The sequence below is a fragment of the Magnolia sinica genome, chromosome 11 (genome assembly GCF_029962835.1).
Source record: "Magnolia sinica isolate HGM2019 chromosome 11, MsV1, whole genome shotgun sequence".
Classification (NCBI taxonomy): domain Eukaryota; kingdom Viridiplantae; phylum Streptophyta; class Magnoliopsida; order Magnoliales; family Magnoliaceae; genus Magnolia; species Magnolia sinica.
This window is the reverse complement of record NC_080583.1, coordinates 37,002,413-37,024,029: the sequence shown is the minus strand read 5'-3', so window position 1 is coordinate 37,024,029 and position 21,617 is coordinate 37,002,413. Positions and strand designations below refer to the sequence as shown.

The 21,617-nt window shown below is 36.1% G+C and overlaps 1 long non-coding RNA gene across 1 annotated transcript; it reads left to right on the top strand.

Moving 5' to 3' along the window:
• The first annotated feature begins 19,365 nt into the window (after positions 1 to 19,365).
• LOC131219038 (uncharacterized) lies at positions 19,366 to 21,136 on the top strand. The gene is made up of 3 exons (XR_009157976.1): positions 19,366 to 19,495; positions 20,707 to 20,933; positions 21,045 to 21,136. It is a non-coding gene; the product is annotated as an uncharacterized LOC131219038 (long non-coding RNA).
• Positions 21,137 to 21,617: the final 481 nt, after the last annotated feature.

Here is a 21,617-nt window from a genome sequence, read left to right as displayed (position 1 = left end):
TGAGAATAGGTTTTAAGGTTTAGGTTTGGGTTTAGGTTTTTGGTTTTAGGCTTTAAGGTTTTAGGTTTATAAGGTTTAGGGTTAGGCTGAATGGGTTGTTTAGGTTAAGGTTTAAGGTTATAGGTTTAGGTTTTAAGTTTAAATAGGTTTAGGTTTAAGGTTAGGTTTATTAGGTTATGGTTTAGGTTTAGGGAATTGGTTTTAAGGTTTTGGGTTTAGGAAATCGGGGTTAAAGGTTTAGGTTTGGGTTTTAAGGTTTATTTAGGTTTTGGGATTTGAGAAATAGGTTTTTAGGTTTAGGGTTTAAATAAAGGTTTAGGTTTAGGTTTAATTTAAGTTTAAGGTTTGGTTTAGGTTTAGGGATTTGAGAATTAGGATTAAGGTTTGGGTTTAGGTTTAGGGATTTGAGAATAATTTAAGGTTTAGGTTTAGGTTTTAAGGTTTAGGGTTTAGGAGGTTATAGGTTTTGGGTTAAGGTTTAGGTTTAGGGTTTTGGGATTTGAGAATAGGTTTTAGGTTATAAGGGTTTAGGTTTTAAGGTTTAATTTAGGGTTTAGGTTAAGGTTTAGGTTTAAAAAATTTTTTAGGGTTTAAGGTTTGGGTTTTAAGTTTTTAGGTTTTGGGAATTTGAGAATTAGGTTTAGGTTATTTAAGGTTTAGGGTTTGGTTTAGGTTTAGGTTTAGGTTTAGGGAATTTGAGAATAGGCAAGGTTTAGGTTTAGGTTTGGGTTTGGGTTTGGGAATGGGTTTAGGTTTGGGTTTTTTAAGTTTAAGGTTTAGGTTTAAGGTTAAGGTAAGGTTTAGATTTAGGGAATTTAAGGTTTAGGTTTAGGTTTAAGGGTTTGAGGGTTTAATTTAAGGTTTAGGTTTAGGTTTTGGGATTTGAGAATAGGTTTAGGTTATAAGGGTTTGGGGTTTAGGTTTAGGTTAAGTTGAGAATAGGTTTAAGGTTTAGGTTTAGGGAAAGGGTTTTATGGGTTTAGGTTTGGGTTTTAAGGTTTAGGTTTTGGTTAATTGAGTTTAGGTTATTAGGTTTAGGTTTTGGGATTTGAGAATAAAGGTTTAGGTTTAAGGTTTAGGGTTTAGGGTTTAGGTTATTGGTTATTTTAGGTTTAGGGAATTTGAGAATAGGGTTAAGGTTTAGGTTTAGGAAATTGGGTTGGGTTAAGGGTTTTAGGTTTGGGTTTTAAGTTTAAGGTTTAGGTTTAGGTTAGGGATTGGTTTTGGTTTAGGTTTAGGTTTAGGTTTAGGTTTTGGGATTTGAGAATAGGTTTTAGGTTATAAGGGTTTAGGTTTAGGTTTAGGTTTTAGTTTTAGGTTAAATAGGTTTAAGGTTTAGGTTTAGGGAAAGGGTTTAGTAGGTTTAGGTTTTTTTAAGGTTTAGTTAGGTTTTGGTTAAGGGTTTTAGGTTATTAGGTTTAGGTTTTGGGATTTGAGAATTTGGTTTAGGTTTAAGGTTTAGGGTTTAGGTTAGGTTTAGGTTATAGGTTTGGGAATTTGAAATAGGTTTAAGGTTTAGGTTTAGGGAAATGAGTTTGGGTTTTGGGTTTTTGGTTTGGGTTTTAAGTTTTGGGTTTAGGTTTAGGTTAAAGTTAGGTTTAGGTTAGGTTAGGTTTTGGTTTAGGGAATTTGAGAATACATGGTTTGGTTTAGGTTTGGGTTTGAGAATGGGTTTAGGTTTGGGTTTTATTTAGGTTTAGGTTTAGGGGGTTAAGAATTCAGGATTTGAGAATATATTTAGGTTTAGGGTTTAGGTTATTGATCTTAGATTAAGGTTTAGGTTTTTTAGGTGAAGTTCTATGGTCATTGAGTTTTCTGGTATTATAGGTTTTGGTTAAAGTTTAGGTTATAGTTATAGGTTTTGGGATTTGAGGATAGGTTTATGTTATAAGTATAGGTTTAGGTTAGGTTATAGGTTATAGGTTTTGGGAATTGAGAATAGGTCAAGGTTTAGGTTTAGGAAATCGGGTTCGGGTTCGGGATCGGGTTTAGGTTTGGGTTTTCAAGTTTAGGTTTAGGTTTAGGCTAGGGAGTTGAGATTAGGATTAGGTGTAGGTTTAGGTTTAGGGATTTGAGAATACATTAAGGTTTTGGTTTAGGTTTAGGGATTTGAGAATACATTAAGGTTTTGGTTTAGGTTTAGGGATTTAAGTTATAGGTTTTGGTTAAAGTTATATGTTAAGGTTAAGGTTATAGGTTTAGGTTTAGGTTTAGGTTATATGTTTAGGTTTAGGTTAGGTTATAGGTTTTGGTTAAGGTTTAGGTTATAGTTATAGGTTTTGGGATTTGAGAATAGGTTTAGGTTATAAGTATAGGTTTAGGTTAGGTTATAGGTTATAGCTTTAGGGAATTGAGAATAGGTCAAGGTTTAGGTTTAGGAAATCGGGTTCGGGTTCGGGATCGGGTTTAGGTTTGGGTTTTCAAGTTTAGGTTTAGGTTTAGGGTAGGGAGTTGAGATTAGGATTAGGTGTAGGTTTAGGTTTAGGGATTTGAGAATACATTAAGGTTTAGGTTTAGGTTTAGGAATTTGAGAATAGGTTTAGGTTATAGGTTTAGGTTTAGGCTTAGGGATTTGAGAATAGGTTTTGGTTATAGGTTTAGGTTGAGGTTAAGGTTAAGGTTACAGGTTAGGTGAAATTTATAGGTTTAGGTTTAGGTTAGGTTATAGGTTTTTGGTTAAGGTTTAGGTTATAGTTATAGGTTTTGGGATTTGAGAATAGGTTTAGGTTATAAGTATAGGTTTAGGTTAGGTTATAGGTTATAGCTTTAGGGAATTGAGAATAGGTCAAGGTTTAGGTTTAGGAAATCGGGTTCGGGTTCGGGATTGGGTTTAGGTTTGGGTTTTCAAGTTTAGGTTTAGGTTTAGGCTAAGGAGTTGAGATTAGGATTCGGTGTAGGTTTAGGTTTAGGGATTTGAGAATACGTTAAGGTTTAAGTTTAGGTTTAGGGATTTGAGAATAGGTTTAGGTTATAGGTTTGGGTTTAGGTTTAGGGATTTGAGAGTAGTTTTAGGTTATAGGTTTAGGTTTAGGTTAAGGTTATAGATTTAGGTTTAGGTGAAGTTTGTAGGTTTAAGTTAGGTTAGGTTATAGGTTTTTGGTTAAGGTTTAGGTTATAGTTATAGGTTTTGGGATTTGAGAATAGGTTTAGGTTATAAGTATAGGTTTAGGTTAGGTTATAGGTTATATCTTTAGGGAATTGAGAATAGGTCAAGGTTTAGGTTTAGGAAATCGGGTTCGGGTTCGGGATCGGGTTTAGGTTTGGGTTTTCAAGTTTAGGTTTAGGTTTAGGCTAGGGAGTTGAGATTAGGATTAGGTGTAGGTTTAGGTTTAGGGATTTGAGAATACATTAAGGTTTAGGTTTAGGTTTTGGGATTTGAGAATAGGTATAGGTTATAGGTTTGGGTTTAGGTTTTGGGATTTGAGAATAGTTTTAGGTTATAGGTTTAGGTTTAGGTTATTAAGGTTATATGTTAAGGTTTAGGTTTAGGTGAAGTTTATAGGTTTAGGTTTAAGTTAGGTTATATGTTTTTGGTTAAGGTTTAGGTTATAGTTATAGGTTTTGGGATTTGAGAGTAGGTTTAGGTTAGATTATTGGTTATAGCTTTAGGGAATTTAGAATAGGTCATAGTTTAAGCTTAGGAAATCGGGTTCTAGTTCGGGATTGGGTTGAGGTTTGGGTTTTCAAGTTTAGGTTTAGGTTTAGGCTAGGGAGTTGAGATTAGGATTAGGTGTAGGTTTAGGTTTAGGGATTTGAGAATACATTAAGGTTTAGGTTTAGGTTTAGGGATTTGAGAATAGGTTTAGGTTATAGGTTTAGGTTTAGGTTTAGGGATTTGAGAATAGGTTTAGGTTATAGGTTTAGGTTTAGGTTAAGGTTATAGGTTTAGGTTTAGGTGAAGTTTATAGGTTTAGGTTTAGGTTAGGTTATAGGTTTTTGGTTAAGGTTTAGGTTATAGTTATAGGTTTTGGGATTTGAGAATAGGTTTAGGTTATAAGTATAGGTTTAGGTTAGGTTATAGGTTATAGCTTTAAGGAATTGAGAATAGGTCAAGGTTTAGGTTTAGGAAATCGGGTTCGGGTTCGGGATCGGGTTTAGGTTTGGGTTTTCAAGTTTAGGATTAGGTTTAGGCTAGGGAGTTGAGATTAGGATTAGGTGTAGGTTTAGGTTTAGGGATTTGAGAATACGTTAAGGTTTAGGTTTAGGTTTAGGGATTTGAGAATAGGTTTAGGTTATAGGTTTGGGTTTAGGTTTAGGGATTTGAGAATAGTTTTAGGTTATAGGTTTAGGTGAAGTTTATAAGTTTAGGTTTAGGTTAGGTTATAGGTTTTTGGTTAAGGTTTAGGTTATAGTTATATGTTTTGGGATTTGAGAATAGGTTTAGGTTATAAGTATAGGTTTAGGTTAGATTATAGGTTATAGCTTTAGGGAATTGAGAATTGGTCAAGGTTTAGGTTTAGGAAATCGGGTTCGGGTTTGGGATCGGGTTTAGGTTTGGGTTTTCATGTTTAGGTTTAGGTTTAGACTAGGGAGTTGAGATTAGGATTAGGTGTAGGTTTAGGTTTAGGGATTTGAGAATACGTTGAGGTTTAGGTTTAGGTTATAGGGTTTAGGTTTTGGTTTTGGTTTTGGTTATAGGTTGAGGTTTAGGTTAGGTTATAGGTTTTTGGTTAAGGTTTAGGTTATAGTTATAGGTTTTGGGATTTGAGAATTGGTTTAGGTTATAAGTATAGGTTTAGGTTAGGTTATAGGTTAAGGTTTAGGGAATTGAGTTTAGGTTATAGGTTTAGGTTTAGGAAATCGGGTTCGGGTTCGGGATCGGGTTTAGGTTTGGGTTTTCAAGTTTAGGTTTAGGTTTAGGCTAGGGAGTTGAGATTAGGATTAGGTGTAGGTTTAGGTTTAGGGATTTGAGAATACATTAAGGTTTTGGTTTAGGTTTAGGGATTTGAGAATAGGTTTAGGTTATAGGTTTAGGTTTAGGTTTAGGGATTTGAGAATAGGTTTAGGTTATAGGTTTAGGTTTCGGTTAAGGTTGTAGGTTTAGGTTTAGGTGAAGTTTATAGGTTTAGGTTAGGTTAGGTTATAGGTTTTTAGTTAAGGTTTAGGTTATAGTTATAGGTTTTGAGATATTAGAATAGGTTTAGGTTATAAGTATAGGTTTAGGTTAGGATATAGGTTATAGCTTTAGGGAATTGAGAATAGGTCAAGGTTTAGGTTTAGGAAATCGTGTTCGGGTTCGGAATCAAGTTTAGGTTTGGGTTTTCAAGTTTAGGTTTAGGTTTAGGCTAGGGAGTTGAGATTAGGATCAGGTGTAGGTTTAGGTTTAGGGATTTGAGAATACATTAAGGTTTAGGTTTAGGTTTAGGGATTTGAGAATACATTAAGGTTTCGGTTTAGGTTTAGGGATTTGAGAATAGGTCTAGGTTATAGGTTTGGGTTTAGGTTTAGGGATTTGAGAATAGGTTTAGGCTATAGGTTTAGGTGAAGTTTATAGTTTAGGTTTAGGTTAGGTTATAGGTTTTTGGTTAAGGTTTAGGTTATAGTTATAGGTTTTGGGATTTGAGAATAGGTTTAGGTTATAAGTATAGGTTTAGGTTAGGTTATAGGTTATAACTTTAGGGAATTGAGAATAGGTCAAGGTTTAGGTTTAGGAAATCGGGTTCGGGTTCGGGATCGGGTTTAGGTTTGGGTTTTCAAGTTTAGGATTAGGTTTAGGGTAGGGAGTTGAGATTAGGATTAGGTGTAGGTTTAGGTTTAGGGATTTGAGAATACATTACGGTTTAGGTTTAGGTTTAGAGATTTGAGAATAGGCTTAGGTTATAGGCTTAGGTTTAGGTTTAGGGATTTGAGAATAGGTTTAGGTTATAGGTTTTGGTTTAGCTTAAGGTTATATGTTAAGGTTAAGGTTATAGGTTTAGATTTAGGTGAAGTTTATAGGTTTAGGTTTAGGATAGGTTATAGGTTTTTGATTAAGGTTTAGGTTATAGTTATAGGTTTTGGGATTTGAGAATAGGTTTAGATTATAAGTATAGGTTTAGGTTAGGTTATAGGTTATAGCTTTAGGGAATTGAGAATAGGTCAAGGTTTAGGTTTAGGAAATCGGGTTTGGGTTCGGGATCGGGTTTAGGTTTGGGTTTTCAAGTTTAGGTTTAGGTTTAGGCTAGGGAGTTGAGATTAGGATTAGGTGTAGGTTTAGGTTTAGGGATTTGAGAATACATTAAGGTTTAGGTTTAGGTTTAGGGATTTGAGAATAGGTTTAGGTTATAGGCTTAAGTTTAGGTTTACGGATTTGAGAATCAGTTTAGGTTATAGGTTTAGGTTTAGGTTAAGGTTATATGTTAAGGTTAAGGTTTTAGGTTTTGGTTTAGGTGAAGTTTATAGGTTTAGGTTAGGTTAGGTTATAGGTTTTTGGTTTAGGTTTAGGTTATAGTTGTAGGTTTTGGGATTTGAGAATAGGTTTAGGTTATAAGTATAGGTTTAGGTTAGGTTATAGGTTATAGCTTTAGGGAATTGAGAATAGGTCAAGGTTTAGGTTTAGGAAATCGGGTTCGGGTTCGGGACCGGGTTTAGTTTTGGGTTTTCAAGTTTAGGTTTAGGTTTAGGCTAGGGAGTTGAGATTAGGATTAGGTGTAGGTTTAGGTTTAGGGATTTGAGAATACATTAAGGTTTAGGTTTAGGTTTTGGGATTTGAGAATAGGTATAGGTTATAGGTTTGGGTTTAGGTTTTGGGATTTGAGAATAGTTTTAGGTTATAGGTTTAGGTTTAGGTTGAGGTTATATGTTAAGGTTAACGTTATAGGTTTAGGTTAAGTTTATAGGTTTAGGTTTAGGTTAGGTTATAGGTTATAGGTTTAGGTTTAGGTTATAGTTATAAGTTTTGGGATTTGAGAATTGGTTTAGGTTGTAGGTTTAGGTTTAGGTTATACTTATAGGTTTTGGGATTTGAGAATAGGTTTAGGTTAGGGTTATAGGTTTAGGTTTAGGTTATAGGTTATAGCTTTAGGGAATTGAGAATAGGTCAAGGCTTAGGTTTAGGAAATCGGGTTTGGGTTCGGGATCGGGTTTAGGTTTGGGTTTTCAAGTTTTGGTTTAGGTTTAGGCTAGGGAGTTGAGATTAGGATTAGGTGTAGGTTTAGGTTTAGGGATTTGAGAATACATTAAGGTTTAGGTTTAGGTTTAGGGATTTGAGAATAGGTTTAGGTTATAGGCTTAAGTTTAGGTTTACGGATTTGAGAATCAGTTTAGGTTATAGGTTTAGGTTTAGGTTAAGGTTATATGTTAAGGTTAAGGTTTTAGGTTTAGGTTTAGGTGAAGTTTATAGGTTTAGGTTAGGTTATGTTATAGGTTTTTGGTTAAGGTTTAGGTTATAGTTATAGGTTTTGGGATTTGAGAATAGGTTTAGGTTATAAGTATAGGTTTAGGTTAGGTTATAGGTTATAGCTTTAGGGAATTGAGAATAGGTCAAGGTTTAAGTTTAGGAAATCGGGTTCGGGTTCGGGACCGGGTTTAGGTTTGGGTTTTCAAGTTTAGGTTTAGGTTTAGGCTAGGGAGTTGAGATTAGGATTGGGTGTAGGTTTAGGTTTAGGCATTTGAGAATACATTAAGGTTTAGGTTTAGGTTTTGGGATTTGAGAATAGGTTTAGGGTGTGGTCCCTGCAAAAACAGATATAAACACGGCCGTCTCCAATTTGCCAGGCCCTTCCAATGCTGTCCATAGGAAATGGACAGCTTCATCATAGTCATAACAGCGGTTCCCATCTTCCAGGGACCCCCGCTCAAGATCCGGATAGCTCCGACGCACATCCGGGTCTACTCCATTAATTTCAAGCAAATACAGATATAAACACGGCCGTCTCCAATTTGCCAGGCCCTTCCAATGCTGTCCATAGGAAATGGACAGCTTCATCATAGTCATAACAGCGGTTCCCATCTTCCAGGGACCCCTGCTCAAGATCCGGATAGCTCCGATGCACATCCGGGTCTACTCCATTAATTTCAAGCAAATACAGATATAAACACGGCCGTCTCCAATTTGCCAGGCCCTTCCAATGCTATCCATAGGAAATGGACAGCTTCATCATAGTCATAACAGCGGTTCCCATCTTCGAGGGACCCCCGCTCAAGATCCGGATAGCTCCGACGCACATCCGGGTCTACTCCATTAATTTCAAGCAAATACAGAGAGTGGCTTATTCTATTATGAGCTCATCATTCATCTGTAAAATGTGAATAGCAAAACCAAACGATGCATTTTAGAGGTGTTTCCTACAACATAAAATATTTTTCCACTAGTGTAATGCATTAGGGTGTGATGCATTAGGCCATCCTTTGCATTTGCAAAATAAAGGAATAAATTTGCAGATAATCAAAATTCTAGAGTGTACAATATGATTAAAGAAAATACCATTACTTTAAAAAAATAATTAGCAACCCACTGAGACGCATGCCCAAAAGTCTATTGATTTCATGGGCCCTACCATGATGTATGTGTTTTATCCATGTCAGCCATCTATTTTTCCAGCTCAGTTTAAGGCATGCGTAAAAAAAAAAAAAAAAGAGGCAGATTCAAAGCTCAATTAGACCACACCACAGGAAATAGTGGGGGTGTAAAGGAGATTATAAAATTATGATGAAGGGACGCAGAGCCCATCACAAAATAGTTGACCCACTAAGCATTGGGTTCTTAGGATTCCTTTCAATAGATCAACTGTAACACAGAAACCAACATCTCATTCAAAACCATTAGGTTGCTTCAAAATGATTGACTCACAAAGCAGCAATTGACTCAAGTCATTGAAACACCACCCTATATTTCCCCAGTTTTTTCTTTTTCTTCTTCAAATGGTATATCCCTAATCTATCTAAACAGCAACTAAAAAATACAGCATGGTATATCACAGAATAACATTTTTTCTGAAGTAATATCTCAAAATACTGTAGAAAAACAAAAGCTCTAAACTGATTTTGAAAAATGTGCCTGCACTTAAAAACGGTTTAGAACCGTGTTCACTTAGAAATGGTTTAAAATTGTACCTGAACCAAAGCATTGACCGTTCCTGATAAATGATTTTGGTGTAGTGTGGGATCATTTCATGCATTCTTTGATGATTATGATATCTTGTTTACTTGTAATTGCTTCCTATTCAAGAATGATGAAACTTGCAACCATGTGCAAGAAAAGTAGGCACCAGAAAAGGGAAAAGCAAGTAAAATCAAAATCCTAATGCTAGAAGCTGTATGCCAAAATGTGCAAGATGTGAGCTAGTCATCAGGTGGTCTTTGTCATGTCATTGCCTAAAAATGGTTGTTCTGCTTATATGTGACCCACCCTTCTACAACAAGAGAAGGGTAGTTGAAAAAGAAATGACAAAAAGGTCCATCCTAAAAATACAAATGCAATAATGACCAAATTGGCCCCTTTTTTACTTGCTTTTCCCTTTTCTGGTGTAGATATAGGTTTAGAGATTTAAGAATACATACACTGTGAATCAGCAGATTTCCAGGGCACACAATATATAAGGTAGGCTATACGTCATCACAGACATGTGCCAGCTAGGTCATACATGCATTTGTAGAGGTAAGTAAGTCCTAAACATACTCTTAAATCAGGTATTAGATCTTCATACCTTAGGCTCAATCTTTTCTGGTGTGATATTTTTGCGGCACTTACTTCCACTAGACGTTGAAGGCTGCAAGTATCCAAGATTAGCAGGTAATCAAGAGATTGTAGCAAGGATGAAGAATAGTGTCGACCATATTATGGACCACCATGAAAAACACAATTCTAGCCAATGCATACGGCTAGAATATTGCACTATTAATCCTTTTTTTTTTCTTTTTTCTTTTTTTCCCCTGTTTTTCTTTATTTCTTCTTTCTTTCTTTCTTTCTTTTTTTTTTAAATAATAATAATAATAATTAAGACGGGACTGATTATATTAAAGTAGAAAATAGGAAGAAAAAGTAGCTACCATGATTATTCGTTGCATGTTCGATGTTTCAGTTCAAAATTTCCATTTTAATTTTTGCAGCGTTGAGAGAATTGTTCAGGGCCAAACTAGGAAACTGCCCATGCTCCGATTTCTTATCGGGTGAATTAATGAAAGAGATTGGGTTGCCACAAATTTAGCCAACTCCATCTTGTTGTTGTTATTAACAAAGTTTTGAAATAAGAAAGTCTAGTATATAAAGAGAAAAAAGAATCTAAGTGATAATTAATATTTTAATTCATAGCAGAGTACAAAAACATCAATAGATTTCATTACACAATGTGCTATATATTACTACGGCAATGCAGATCATGCAGTTGAATCAGTAAAAACTAGCAAAGCTATTTCTTACCTAGCAGATCATTCCTAATAGGCAAATGATCCTTAAATAAAAACTGATAGAAGCCATTAGGTATAGAAGTAATTCCTAATAGGCAAATGATCCTTGGAGCCTATAGAGATTTATTTAACCTAGAATGTTACATACAAAATCCCAAATAATGCCCAAACAAAGGTTTGACTCGATATTTATGGGAGTTTTATGCCAATTTAAACATAAGGCACAATACCAAATTGAAGAATAAATCAAGTATTGTACTGCTGTAAAACTTAAGGAACAAGAATGGGCAAAAAACAACGTAAATTATCATTTTATTCCATCTGTAACTGAAATTTTGCATGACAGAAGGAAGAAACATTCATACAGAAGACCAAGAAATTATACTTGGACACTCGTACTCAGAGGAACCTTGCAAAGTTAAATGATGAACTTTATGAAGTCCACCAAATCATGACTCGCAATATACAAGAAGTTCTTGGTGTCAGTGAAAAATTGGATCATAAGTTCATCCTGATGTTTTTCTTTTACATGGGCTCAGTCATTATGTATTAATGATTTGTCTTAGGCATTGTTTGTTTGTTTTGCACATTTTGTGGAGTGAAACAGCTTTGTTTTTGTAGATGATAAGTAACACCTAAACAAACAGCTAGACAAGGCTTCAAAAAGCTTAGATCCCTACAATGTTGAAAGTATGGAGAACAAATCCCTAATCAAAGAAAGTGCCTCACTAATCTTAATGCAACTCTATATGTTCTTTCAAAAGATAAAGTCCAAACAAATCTGAATCAGATAGACTAACCAGCCTGAGAAAGCAGTCAAAGAAGGCAAAACATGGAAGCAAAGCACCTCAAATACTTCAGTATTATGTACAATTCCGCTTCCATGAGGAGGAAATACATCTTATAGGCTTATAGCAATACAAAATTATTATGCATATGAAACCATTTCTCTTGTTCAGTTTTTTCCTACTGTTGATTCTTCACCCGAACAAGGCCCCTGTTCTAGTGGGCAATTATCCACATTATTTCCTCTTGAAAAAAATCAGCGAGTCTATCGTTGAAAAAAAAGTTTTGGATCAATCTGATCTTTCTATTTTCCCATCATCCAGATCTTTAAATTCGCAGCAACAAACCCATAGTGAATGATGAACAAGGTCAATAAACTGATGGACAGGGCATGAAATCTCAAAGACAACAAAGGCATGCTTCCATAAGAGGTATGAGAGTAACATCTCAATTGCTCGTGGAGATTTTGGTAATTAAATCTCTCGGTGTCTATGTTTGAATTGCTCCATTTATTTCAAGGGAAGCTGATATTGATACCCTCATGTTTCCTATGGTGTGGTCCACTTCAGATTTAGATCTATTTCATTTTCTGGACCATGCTTTAAAATGAGCTAAAAAACTGATGGACAGAGTGGATGTACAACACATACATCAAGGTGGGCTCCATAGTTAGGTACTCACCTAATCCACAACCCCAAGTGAAATAAAGTATTATTTCAAAAAACAAAAAATGTTTGAGTGAATCAGCTGAGTACTCAACCAAGCTTCCAAACAATTCTGGATCTGGGTCCCCCATTCACTGATATCAAGTTTCAAATTTCTACCTTTAAAATTTTGAAATTTAAAAAAAAAAAAATTCAAATTTCTAAAGCTACTTCTACAATGTTATATTACAATGTACAGCTGCTCGATAAAGTAATCAATGGAATAAGTTCATATGCAAAAAACTTTCAATGATGCTAAATAAATTTGAAGAAGAAGAAGAAGAAGAAAGCCACTTAAGAAACAAATGATACGGTAAATCTAGCATTAGTATAGCCATAAAAGCACGAAGAAAGACTAGATTTTAAGCTTTCCAGCATCACTGGATGTGTAACAATAGTAACTTCATAATATAACATTGCATAAATAGATAGACAATCAAAATGAGAAAAACTGCAATCAGGTGCTAAATAGTTGAACAAACAAAACAACAACGTAACAAGTGATACATACCTCCTGTATACGGTCCAAGGCATGAATATTGTCTAATGTCCAAGGATGGAGAGAGACCACCATGCAAGCAGAAGATCTTAAGCAGGCAATAAGACATGTCTAATCAGAAGTGATCATTGGCTAAATTAAAGTAAAAAGTCCACACCATTCTAGAACTCAAACCTTACTCTCAATAAGGGCCGTAAGGGGTAGATAATCAAAAAGATCAGTAAAATATTTCTAAACATTGTTGTGGAAGTATTTTCTCTGGAAGTATTTTCCCACTTTCAAAACATTCCCAAAAATATATACGTATTGGAGGACATGGATTGCTTGAATTGAATGTAATGAGGTGAACAATGTATATGCGTCTAAGGACAACAAAATGTAGCAATCCGGATGTTGGTTGTAAGGTATAGGCGTCTAACTCAATCCATATGTTGACCAAAGGAAGCACCATATGATGCCAATATACAAATATTTAGATGTACATGGAAACGAAAATGGCAGTATAACTACCTTTCTTACTAAATTTGTACCATGTTATTCGGATTCAATTTATGGTTTTTACTTGAACCCTTTGACCAGCTTTACTATTCAATTCCATAAAAAAAAGTTGTTTTTTGTAGTCTTTTTAACATGCTAGACTTACCAAAGTTTATGTTTATAGAGCTTAATAGCAAGACTTCTTACATTCCTGGTGTGTAGCATCAATATAAGAAAGTGTGAAGGTTTTAAAAATAATAAACTCCATACAACATCATTTGGTTAACATAATAGCAGGATCAGAAAAACCCCAATCCGGGGTCCACATTCAAATCTGTAAGCCCTAAAATCCCTAATTTGTAAAATCAGAAATCCCTAATTTGTAAAATCAGAAGTCCCTAATTCTGGTTGGATCCTCAGATCCCCAAAATCCTAAAATCCCCAAATCCTTAATTTGTAAAATCAGAAAAACCCCAATTCGAGGTCCACATTCAAATCTGTAAGCCCTAAAATCCCCAAATCCGTGATAGACTGGAAAAAAAAAAATCCAAACTCCTTAACTATGGATCTAACAGTAAGCTCAATGATTTAGTCTCCTAATTCAAGACAAACCAAATGACACACGAAAGTATTTTGCGGAAGTAAGCTCAATAATTTAAATTTAAAAAAAACCCGATCATGTAATGCTGAAGACGAATCGAAATACCCACAAGCCTCTGATCACTTTGTCTTGTCAATTAGTCAGTACAAATAGAAATACCTAAAAGATTGGAAGTGCACCTACCTGCTCTGACCCAACGTCTCCTTCTCCCTCTCTCAGCGTCTCCTTCGATCTCTCTCCCTCTCAGCGTCTCCTTCCCTCTCTCTCTCTCTCAGCGTCTCCTTCCCTCTCTCTCTCTCTCTCTGAGCGTCCCCTTCCCTCTCTCCGCTCTGGCAAGGGAAGCCCTAACCCTCTCATATTTTTACTTTTTTATTTTTTCCTCTCCTTCATTTTTGTTCTCTTGCGTGAGTGCGGAACGGGGCTGTTTGGTGTGGCGGTTTCGGATGCCTAACTGTGGGGCCCACAGTGATGTACTTTCCTTACATCCACACCATCCATCCATATTGAAAGCTCATTTTAGGAGATGATCAAAAAAATGAAGCTGACCCAAATCTTAAGTGGGCCACACAACAAGAAACAATCTCAACTAAATTCTTACCATTAAAAACATCACGGGTCCACTTAAATATTTATTTGCCATCCAATGGAAGCGGTTTGCCTAGGGAGTTTTTTCTCAGGTAATTTTAGGAATTGAAGCATATATAATTTTCAAATGGACCACACCATAGGAAACAATGGACTTGAACTTATACTATTGAAAATTTCTTAGGGCCACGTAAGTTTTGGATCGAGCTTATATTTTTGTTTCCCACACATATGTTTGTATAATCTTATAAACTAGTTGGATGACAAATAAACATTACTGTCGGGCCTAGAAAGGTTTCACAAGTGGAAATCATTATCCTAATTGTCTTGTGGTATGATCCACTTCATTTTTGTATATGCGCCAATTTTGGGCTTAACCCCTTAAATTAGATGGAAAAACGGATGGAGGGCATGGATAGACCACATACATTCAAGGTGGGCCCGGTTGAGTTTACTCGGTGCAATAAGAGCATACCGAGTAACTCAGTACTCAATCCAATTTACCATCCAACTTATTGACAATGAAATCAGATCTTTTATCGTACCGAGTAAACTTAGTTGGCCCACGATGAATGTATATGATTGAGACCAAAATTGAAGCAAATCCAGAGCTCAAGTGGATCATACCACATGAAACAGTGGGAATATAATGATTACATTTGCATTAATGGAAATTAACATTATTATTGGATAATGATTATATGTCTAGAAATATTATGGTTTCCCAAACATTTTCATTTCATGTTTGGGATCAGAATTGAAAACACCACATCACCGAGTTTGGTGAGGGACACAATTTGAAGTACCAGCATAGACATGTATGGTTCATCTCAAGTGCTAAGCCAGGGCCCAACTCTCTTCAGCATAAACGGCTAATTGTCTTAAATGTAGCACACATACAGTGATTACAATTTTTTGTCTGGTCGGCCATAGATGCCCTAATTGCCTGGTACATGTAATTTTTTTACTTAAGCTACTGGTGATTTTCTCAAGGACTGACTTGACCTGATGATCTTTACAAAATCTCATTCTTTGTGAATGGGGCTTTGGTGGATCCTTGACTATGGGGCGTGGTGGGCCCCAGAGTCAGGGATCCACCTAATTCGTGTCTATTCTTTGTGCATCTTTTTCTTCGAAGAATTGAAGTTAGTAAGTTTTGTAGGCCCCATCATAATGTGTGTCAAACATCAATATCGTGGATTTGATGTGTCCCCTTAGGTTATGAGATATCTCAAAAATCATCGGTAAACAAAACTCAAGTAGGCCATACCATTTAAAACTATATGAAGACATCTTAAAAAATATAAAAGCACTTGATGAGGCTCACATGAGTTTTGGATGCGGCTAAAACTTGGTCTGACCCCTCATCCAAGTGGGACACACATAATGAGTGGGTTGGATATGTGAATCACATTTAGGCAAGCCCAATATAATGAGTTAGAACTAATGCTTAAGTTGACCACAAAGTGGGGATTGAACGCTCACCATAAAAAACTCGTTGGACCTGTAGAAGTTTCCAATCAAGTTGATATTTGTGTTTTCACTTCATCCGGGTTTACATGACCTTATGAATAGGTTGGTGTGTTGAAAAAACCATCATGGTGGCCCTTCCAAAGGTTTTAATTGTGTGCATCATTATCACTGATGCTTCCTTTGGCGTGGCTTACTAGAGCCGTGTATTTAGATGTACAATTTTTGCATACCACTGTATATAGATGTAATAAAATAGATTAACAGTGTGGATAAAGTCATTACATGATGGTGGGCCCCACAGAGCCCTGATGGACCGATCATGGCCCGGACGGGGGTAGGACGCAGGCCACTTTCGTCCTCTGTAGCTAACAAAAATGGATTGGCTACTCCTCCTGCCACCAGCTCCATGGCTGGTGGTCAGTGCTCTGGGGGCCCCACCATCATGTATGTGTTTCATCCATTCCGTTCATCCATTTTTTACATATCATTTTATAACTTGATACCAAACATGAGATGGATATAAATCTCATGTGGACAATAACACATGAAAATAGTAGTGATTGGATATCCACCATTAAAATCCTCCTAAGGCCCATTAGACTGTTTATTTTCATAGATCAGGAAGATTGAAGGCTCAAGTGGACCACACGGTAGGAAACAATAGAGATTAAATCACATGTGATCCCTATAATGTGGTCCACTTGGCCCTTTAATATAACTTATTTTTGGTATTACGTAATAAAAGTGAGTATTAAAATGTACGGACGGCATGGATAAACTAAATACATCATGGTGGCCCCACGTAGCCTTTAATGGGACCGTCCAATACCCAATTCACGCCCAAAATGGGTGCCTAATTCAGAAACGGATTGGCTACTTTCCCTGCCACCAGCCATTGGCTGGTGGTCGGTGCTCTATGGGCCCTGCCATTACAATTTATAAGAAACAGAGTTGAATGAACATTACAAGAAAAAATGAGATATAACTCAATCTCAAGTGGACCACATTAGAAGAAATAGTGTAGAATGAACATTGACCATTAAAAACGTTTTGGGGACTATAAAAGTTTTGGATCAGTCTGATATTTATTTTTTCCCTTCATTTAAGTCTTTATGATCTAATCAACAGATTGGATGTCAAATAAACAGTACAGTGGGCCTTAAGAGGATTTTAATGATGGATATCCAATCATTATTGTTTTCCTATGGCGTGGTCCACCTAAGATTTATATCCCTATCATTTTTTGTAACAATCCCTAAAATGATATGTAAAAATGGATGAACGGAATGGATGAAACACATACATCATGGTGGGCCCACAGAGCACTGACCATCAGCCACGTGGCGGGTGAGTAGCCAATCCGTCTCCGCCCAATTCACGCCCAAAATTTGAGCGCGCGCCCAAAAAACCTAAATCTATCTCTCCCTTTCTCCGTTCCCTTATTCCCTCTCTCTCGCCCGATCTCTACTCTCTCTCTCTCTCTCTCTCTCTCTTCGTCCTGATCTCCTTTCCCTTTCTCTCTCAAGCCCTTCAAGCAGAGGAAGCAAAAGAAGAAAGTAGAAGACAAGGTTCGTTTCTTTATCTCTCTCTCTCTCTCTCTGTGGTTCTCGGAGCTCTGTTTAGGTATGAATAAGATGGTCATTAATCATTTGGACAAACTCTTTGTTACAAATGATGCTGCAACTATTGTGAATGAACTTGAGGTACAACATCCTGCTGCCAAGATTCTCGTGTAAGCAGGCAAAGCTCAATAGGAAGAAATTGGTGATGGAGCTAATCTGACGATATCTTTTGCTGGGGAGCTTCTCCAAAATGCGGAGGAGCTTATTAGGATGGGATTGCATCCAAGTGAAATCATTAGTGGCTACACAAAAGCGATCAATAAGGTCCTTCATTTCTTTGCTGAATGACCTATCAAACTATATTCCGAACCTTTTGCTCATTAGGCATTATGCATATGCTGATTTCTGCTCTATTGATGCCTAGACGGTTGATATTTTAGATGAGTTGGTTGAAAAGGGCTCGGAAACAATGGATGTGCGGAACAAGGATGAAGTTGTTTCCCGAATGAAAGCTGTTGTGGCCAGCAAGCAGTTTGTACAAGAAGATATTTTGTGCTCTCTTCTTGCAGATGTGTGCACATGGATGTTGGTGTTTATTTATTAATATTATTTTTGGTCCCTTGGTTATGAGAAAACTTCAAAAGCTGGACTTCTTTTATATTACGGGCATGCAACCAGGTCTGCCCCAAGAACCCAGTGAACTTTAATGTAGATAATGTTCGTGTTGTAAAGCTTCTTGGAGGAGGTCTGCATAACTGTTCAATTGTTCGTGGCATGGTCCTGAAAACTGATGTTGTTGGAATTATAAAACAAATGGAAAATGCAAAGGTGTGCCTTTGGAAAACCACCTATTGGTTCTTATACCAATACAATATTCTTATACTATATTTGCTTCCTCACTTATTTTCTGGTTGTAAATATCATAGAGTAGAAATACATTCCACCAAGTGTGTTGTATTTTTTCTGTCAAGGATCTTTTGTGTTCTTAAATCTCTCTCTCTCTCTCTCTGTGGTTTTTTTGGTGATGCCTTATATTGGATGCCTTTGTCTGATTTGGATTTGGATGTTTGATGGTTACTTGCCATTTAGTATTGAGTGGTTTTTTGGAAGGCTTAATGTTGCTGAAAATGGAAAAAAATATTTTTCTACTCTCTAGGAGTATTTTCATGCCATTTGGCGTTGGGTAATTTTGCGCATTGGAAGGCTTACTGTTGTTTCCTTCTTAGCCAATTTGGTTGAATTGATTTATGTGAGCTTACTATTGATCAAAAGAAATAATATACATGAGCTTACGTGTCCTTGTGTGTGGTCAAAGGGGCATGGGATCCAATGTTGACAGAACAAAGGTCATTGTTAGTACTAAAACTGCCCCTCTTTTTTTTGCTGTTGAGATTTTATCATGGTTCCATGATATCTGTTTATTCTAGAGGAATTTCAATCTTTGCTGAAATCATCTGCAAATTGCTGTGGTCTTGTATCATGGATAGAATTTGTTTCCACAAAAGAAGAATTTGGATCTGAACTAGCTATAAGTACTATAAGCAGATTTTGACATTTTGCTTGTAATCTAGTAAAATGCACCATTACTTGCATTTGTGAATTGTATGTTAATATCCCATTACTCTCCCCTGCATTTATGTATTGTATTTTAACGCATGTTTAGATGTATTCCAGAATGAGAATGAAATTGAGTATGCATCAGCTGGTGCACATTCACTGGATTTGAGTTGTTTGGTGCATCTAGAAAAATATTAATAGTTGGATGTGCTAATGCTCATCTGCAAAATGTGCTACATAAAACATTTCTGTTACAGGTTCATTATCTATCATTGTGCTTTCTCCATGCAAAGACCTCAGCTTTAACAGCTTCATTATCTATTATTCTTCCAAAGATGTCACAATCCATGCATTAAAATCTGTAAATATATATGAATGCACTGTTATGTCCTGGAATTCTTGTATATGGTTTGGTTGATTGATCATTTCTAGCCACAAGGCCATTTTTGTTGTATTGAGGTGGATATGAACTTATATCATCTTACAGGTTGCAATCGACTGTATGGTGGAGAGTTGTAATGAACCTGCCTGGGTTCTTTCTGACTAACCAAAGAAGTCAAACAATTAACGCCAAATAGAACACCTACATGAGAAATTTCTAAGCACCATCATCGACAATTTCCTTGAAAAATTTCCCACCCTTTATATAGATGTGAAAAGTCAACATTAGCTCTCGAACAGTTGAGGTTTGTACACTACATCAGTTCTCTTCTATTTGTTTTCTTTTCTGATTTCTTTCCTCGAAAGTTTTTGCTTTGTCCAACTTTTTCATACATAGTTTGATCTGCAGATGGTTGGATTCGCTTCTTTCAAAGTGGGGATTATGTTCTTCTAGTGAACATGTTTGCAAGTGCTAGCCAATGGAACAAAGTGACAAGAGTGAGAGAGCCAATGAGAAACAGAGGAGTTCAGAAACCAGAGCCAGGTAACAGCCTCATCGAGTTACATCCAACAATTTAGCTTGAATCAAAATTTTCAAGGACTGTTGTGGATGCATTTCTTTCTTGTGTAGCAGATTTTCTATGTTGTTAGACTCCCCTCTTCTCTTTCTGTACTTTTCTCTCCCAACTTTTTTTTTTTCATTTTCCTTCTCCACCTGATTTGAAAATAGAAAGGGAATTCATATTTATTACTCTCCTTCCACTGATAGACAATTCACTTTCTAGGATAAAATGGTAAATTCAATAGAGCTATTGCATCTATTTGTTTTTTTTTTTTTTGGCACCATTTAAAAATTGGTAGTGACTCATCCACCTTACATATCAGATAGATTTACAGCTATACACACCATCCAGATTGTGGATCTCATTGTTGATGGAGCATTTCTAAAATCAGACATTTCTAAATCACACTGATCAAGCAATCCTAACCATCCAATTAAAGGATATCATATGGATAGATGGTTAAAAATAAAAGTAAATGGTCCAAATTTGTAAGGACAAATCTGATGGTTAATGTTATCTTCTCAGTGAAGATTTTTTATTTTGCACTTGTGCTCCATCCATAGATTTGGATGGTCTGGATTGCCATACAAGCATGCCATGTGTATGTCTAAAGTCTCACCACCATTTTATAAATGGTGCAAAACTTACACTTGACTCCCCTTGCTCAAGACCTGACAGATGACTTTTTTTTTTCTTTTTAAATTTATGGGCAGTGAAAATTGTAATGATGGAGAAATTCCAAGTATCGCATGGTAGCTTATGCTGAAATGAAAAATGAGATAGTGCCCATATCTGATGATCATGATTCCTCTGTTGTGAAAAATGAGATAGTGCCCATATCCGTGAAATGTTCTATTGAGGGTAGGCTGAACAGTAGGACAATTTTTTACGTTTACCAATGATTGCTAGGTTGAACAAATTCTTGTTCAATGACCTTTATGGATATTGATCCCAAAAACATTTTAGTGCACTGTTTCTAGTCTATATCCATTATATTATGAACTTACGTTTTGTGTTTGCTCTAATATATTAAGATGTCAATTTTAGATTTCTTCTCTCCCTCTCTATGCTTGAAAGAATGGGATTTTGGTTCAAATGCATAAGATGGACATTGAAATCATTGGTCTTCTTTGATTTTTTTTCTTTACCATTTCTTCTGTAAAGTGCTTCTAAGTTGTTTTAACTGATGTAGGTAAGAAGTTCTGGAATGTGTTTCATCTGCAGCCTATGCGTGATCAGAAGGTACAATTCCAAAAAAAAATATCATCTAATTTCACATTATTTCCATTGCTTTATGATTATACAATTCCAAAAAAATGAGAACCAGAGGTTAACAGTACACAGACTGCTGAAATTGATGTTTAACCAATAGATCACTACTATGATGCCTTAGGAGGGCCTGAATTGGATACTCTCAGGGTACATGGACTTTTGTTTTTTTTTTTTTTTTGCTGCTACTGTTGTTGTGCTCCATTTGCTTCGTTCAGCTGACAGGATATCATCTCTATAATTATAAATGCTATTTCAAAGCAAGTGTGGAGTGCTACTAATTTGGAGAGATCTGACATAAATAAAGTCTTCTATTGGTACGAGAGCATAATCAAGTTCTCAAATCTGCACTTGATTGAAAAAGATCTTAATGGCATTAGTGCTAACATGGAATGCATATGCAAAGTTAGTTATTTATTTGTAAAAAAAGAAAAAAAAAAGAAAAAAAAAGGAGAATGTGGTCCCGACCCAATTGAGGAAGTTATGCCTAAAGTGTAGTTAGCATAGTGTCCCAGTGGGAATCAGAAGTTTAACTGGTAATGGTATCATCTCTCCTTGATAGGGGCAATAGTAATGGATAGACTGAATCTGCTAAGGCATCTAGAAGACAGTCCATCAATTTATTATTATTATTATTTTTTCATTTTCTTCAGATATTGAATCTGCTAAGGCATCTAGAAGACAACTGAAAGAGACAATCTACTTAGTGTTGTTTGATATGAATGTTCCTGCTGTTTGTAGAAGAACTGCAGGCATGGCAGCTGAGACCACTTCTCATCACATTATTGCTGAAGTGTGCAACATTCGCAGGAAGACAAATAAATCTTCTTAAAA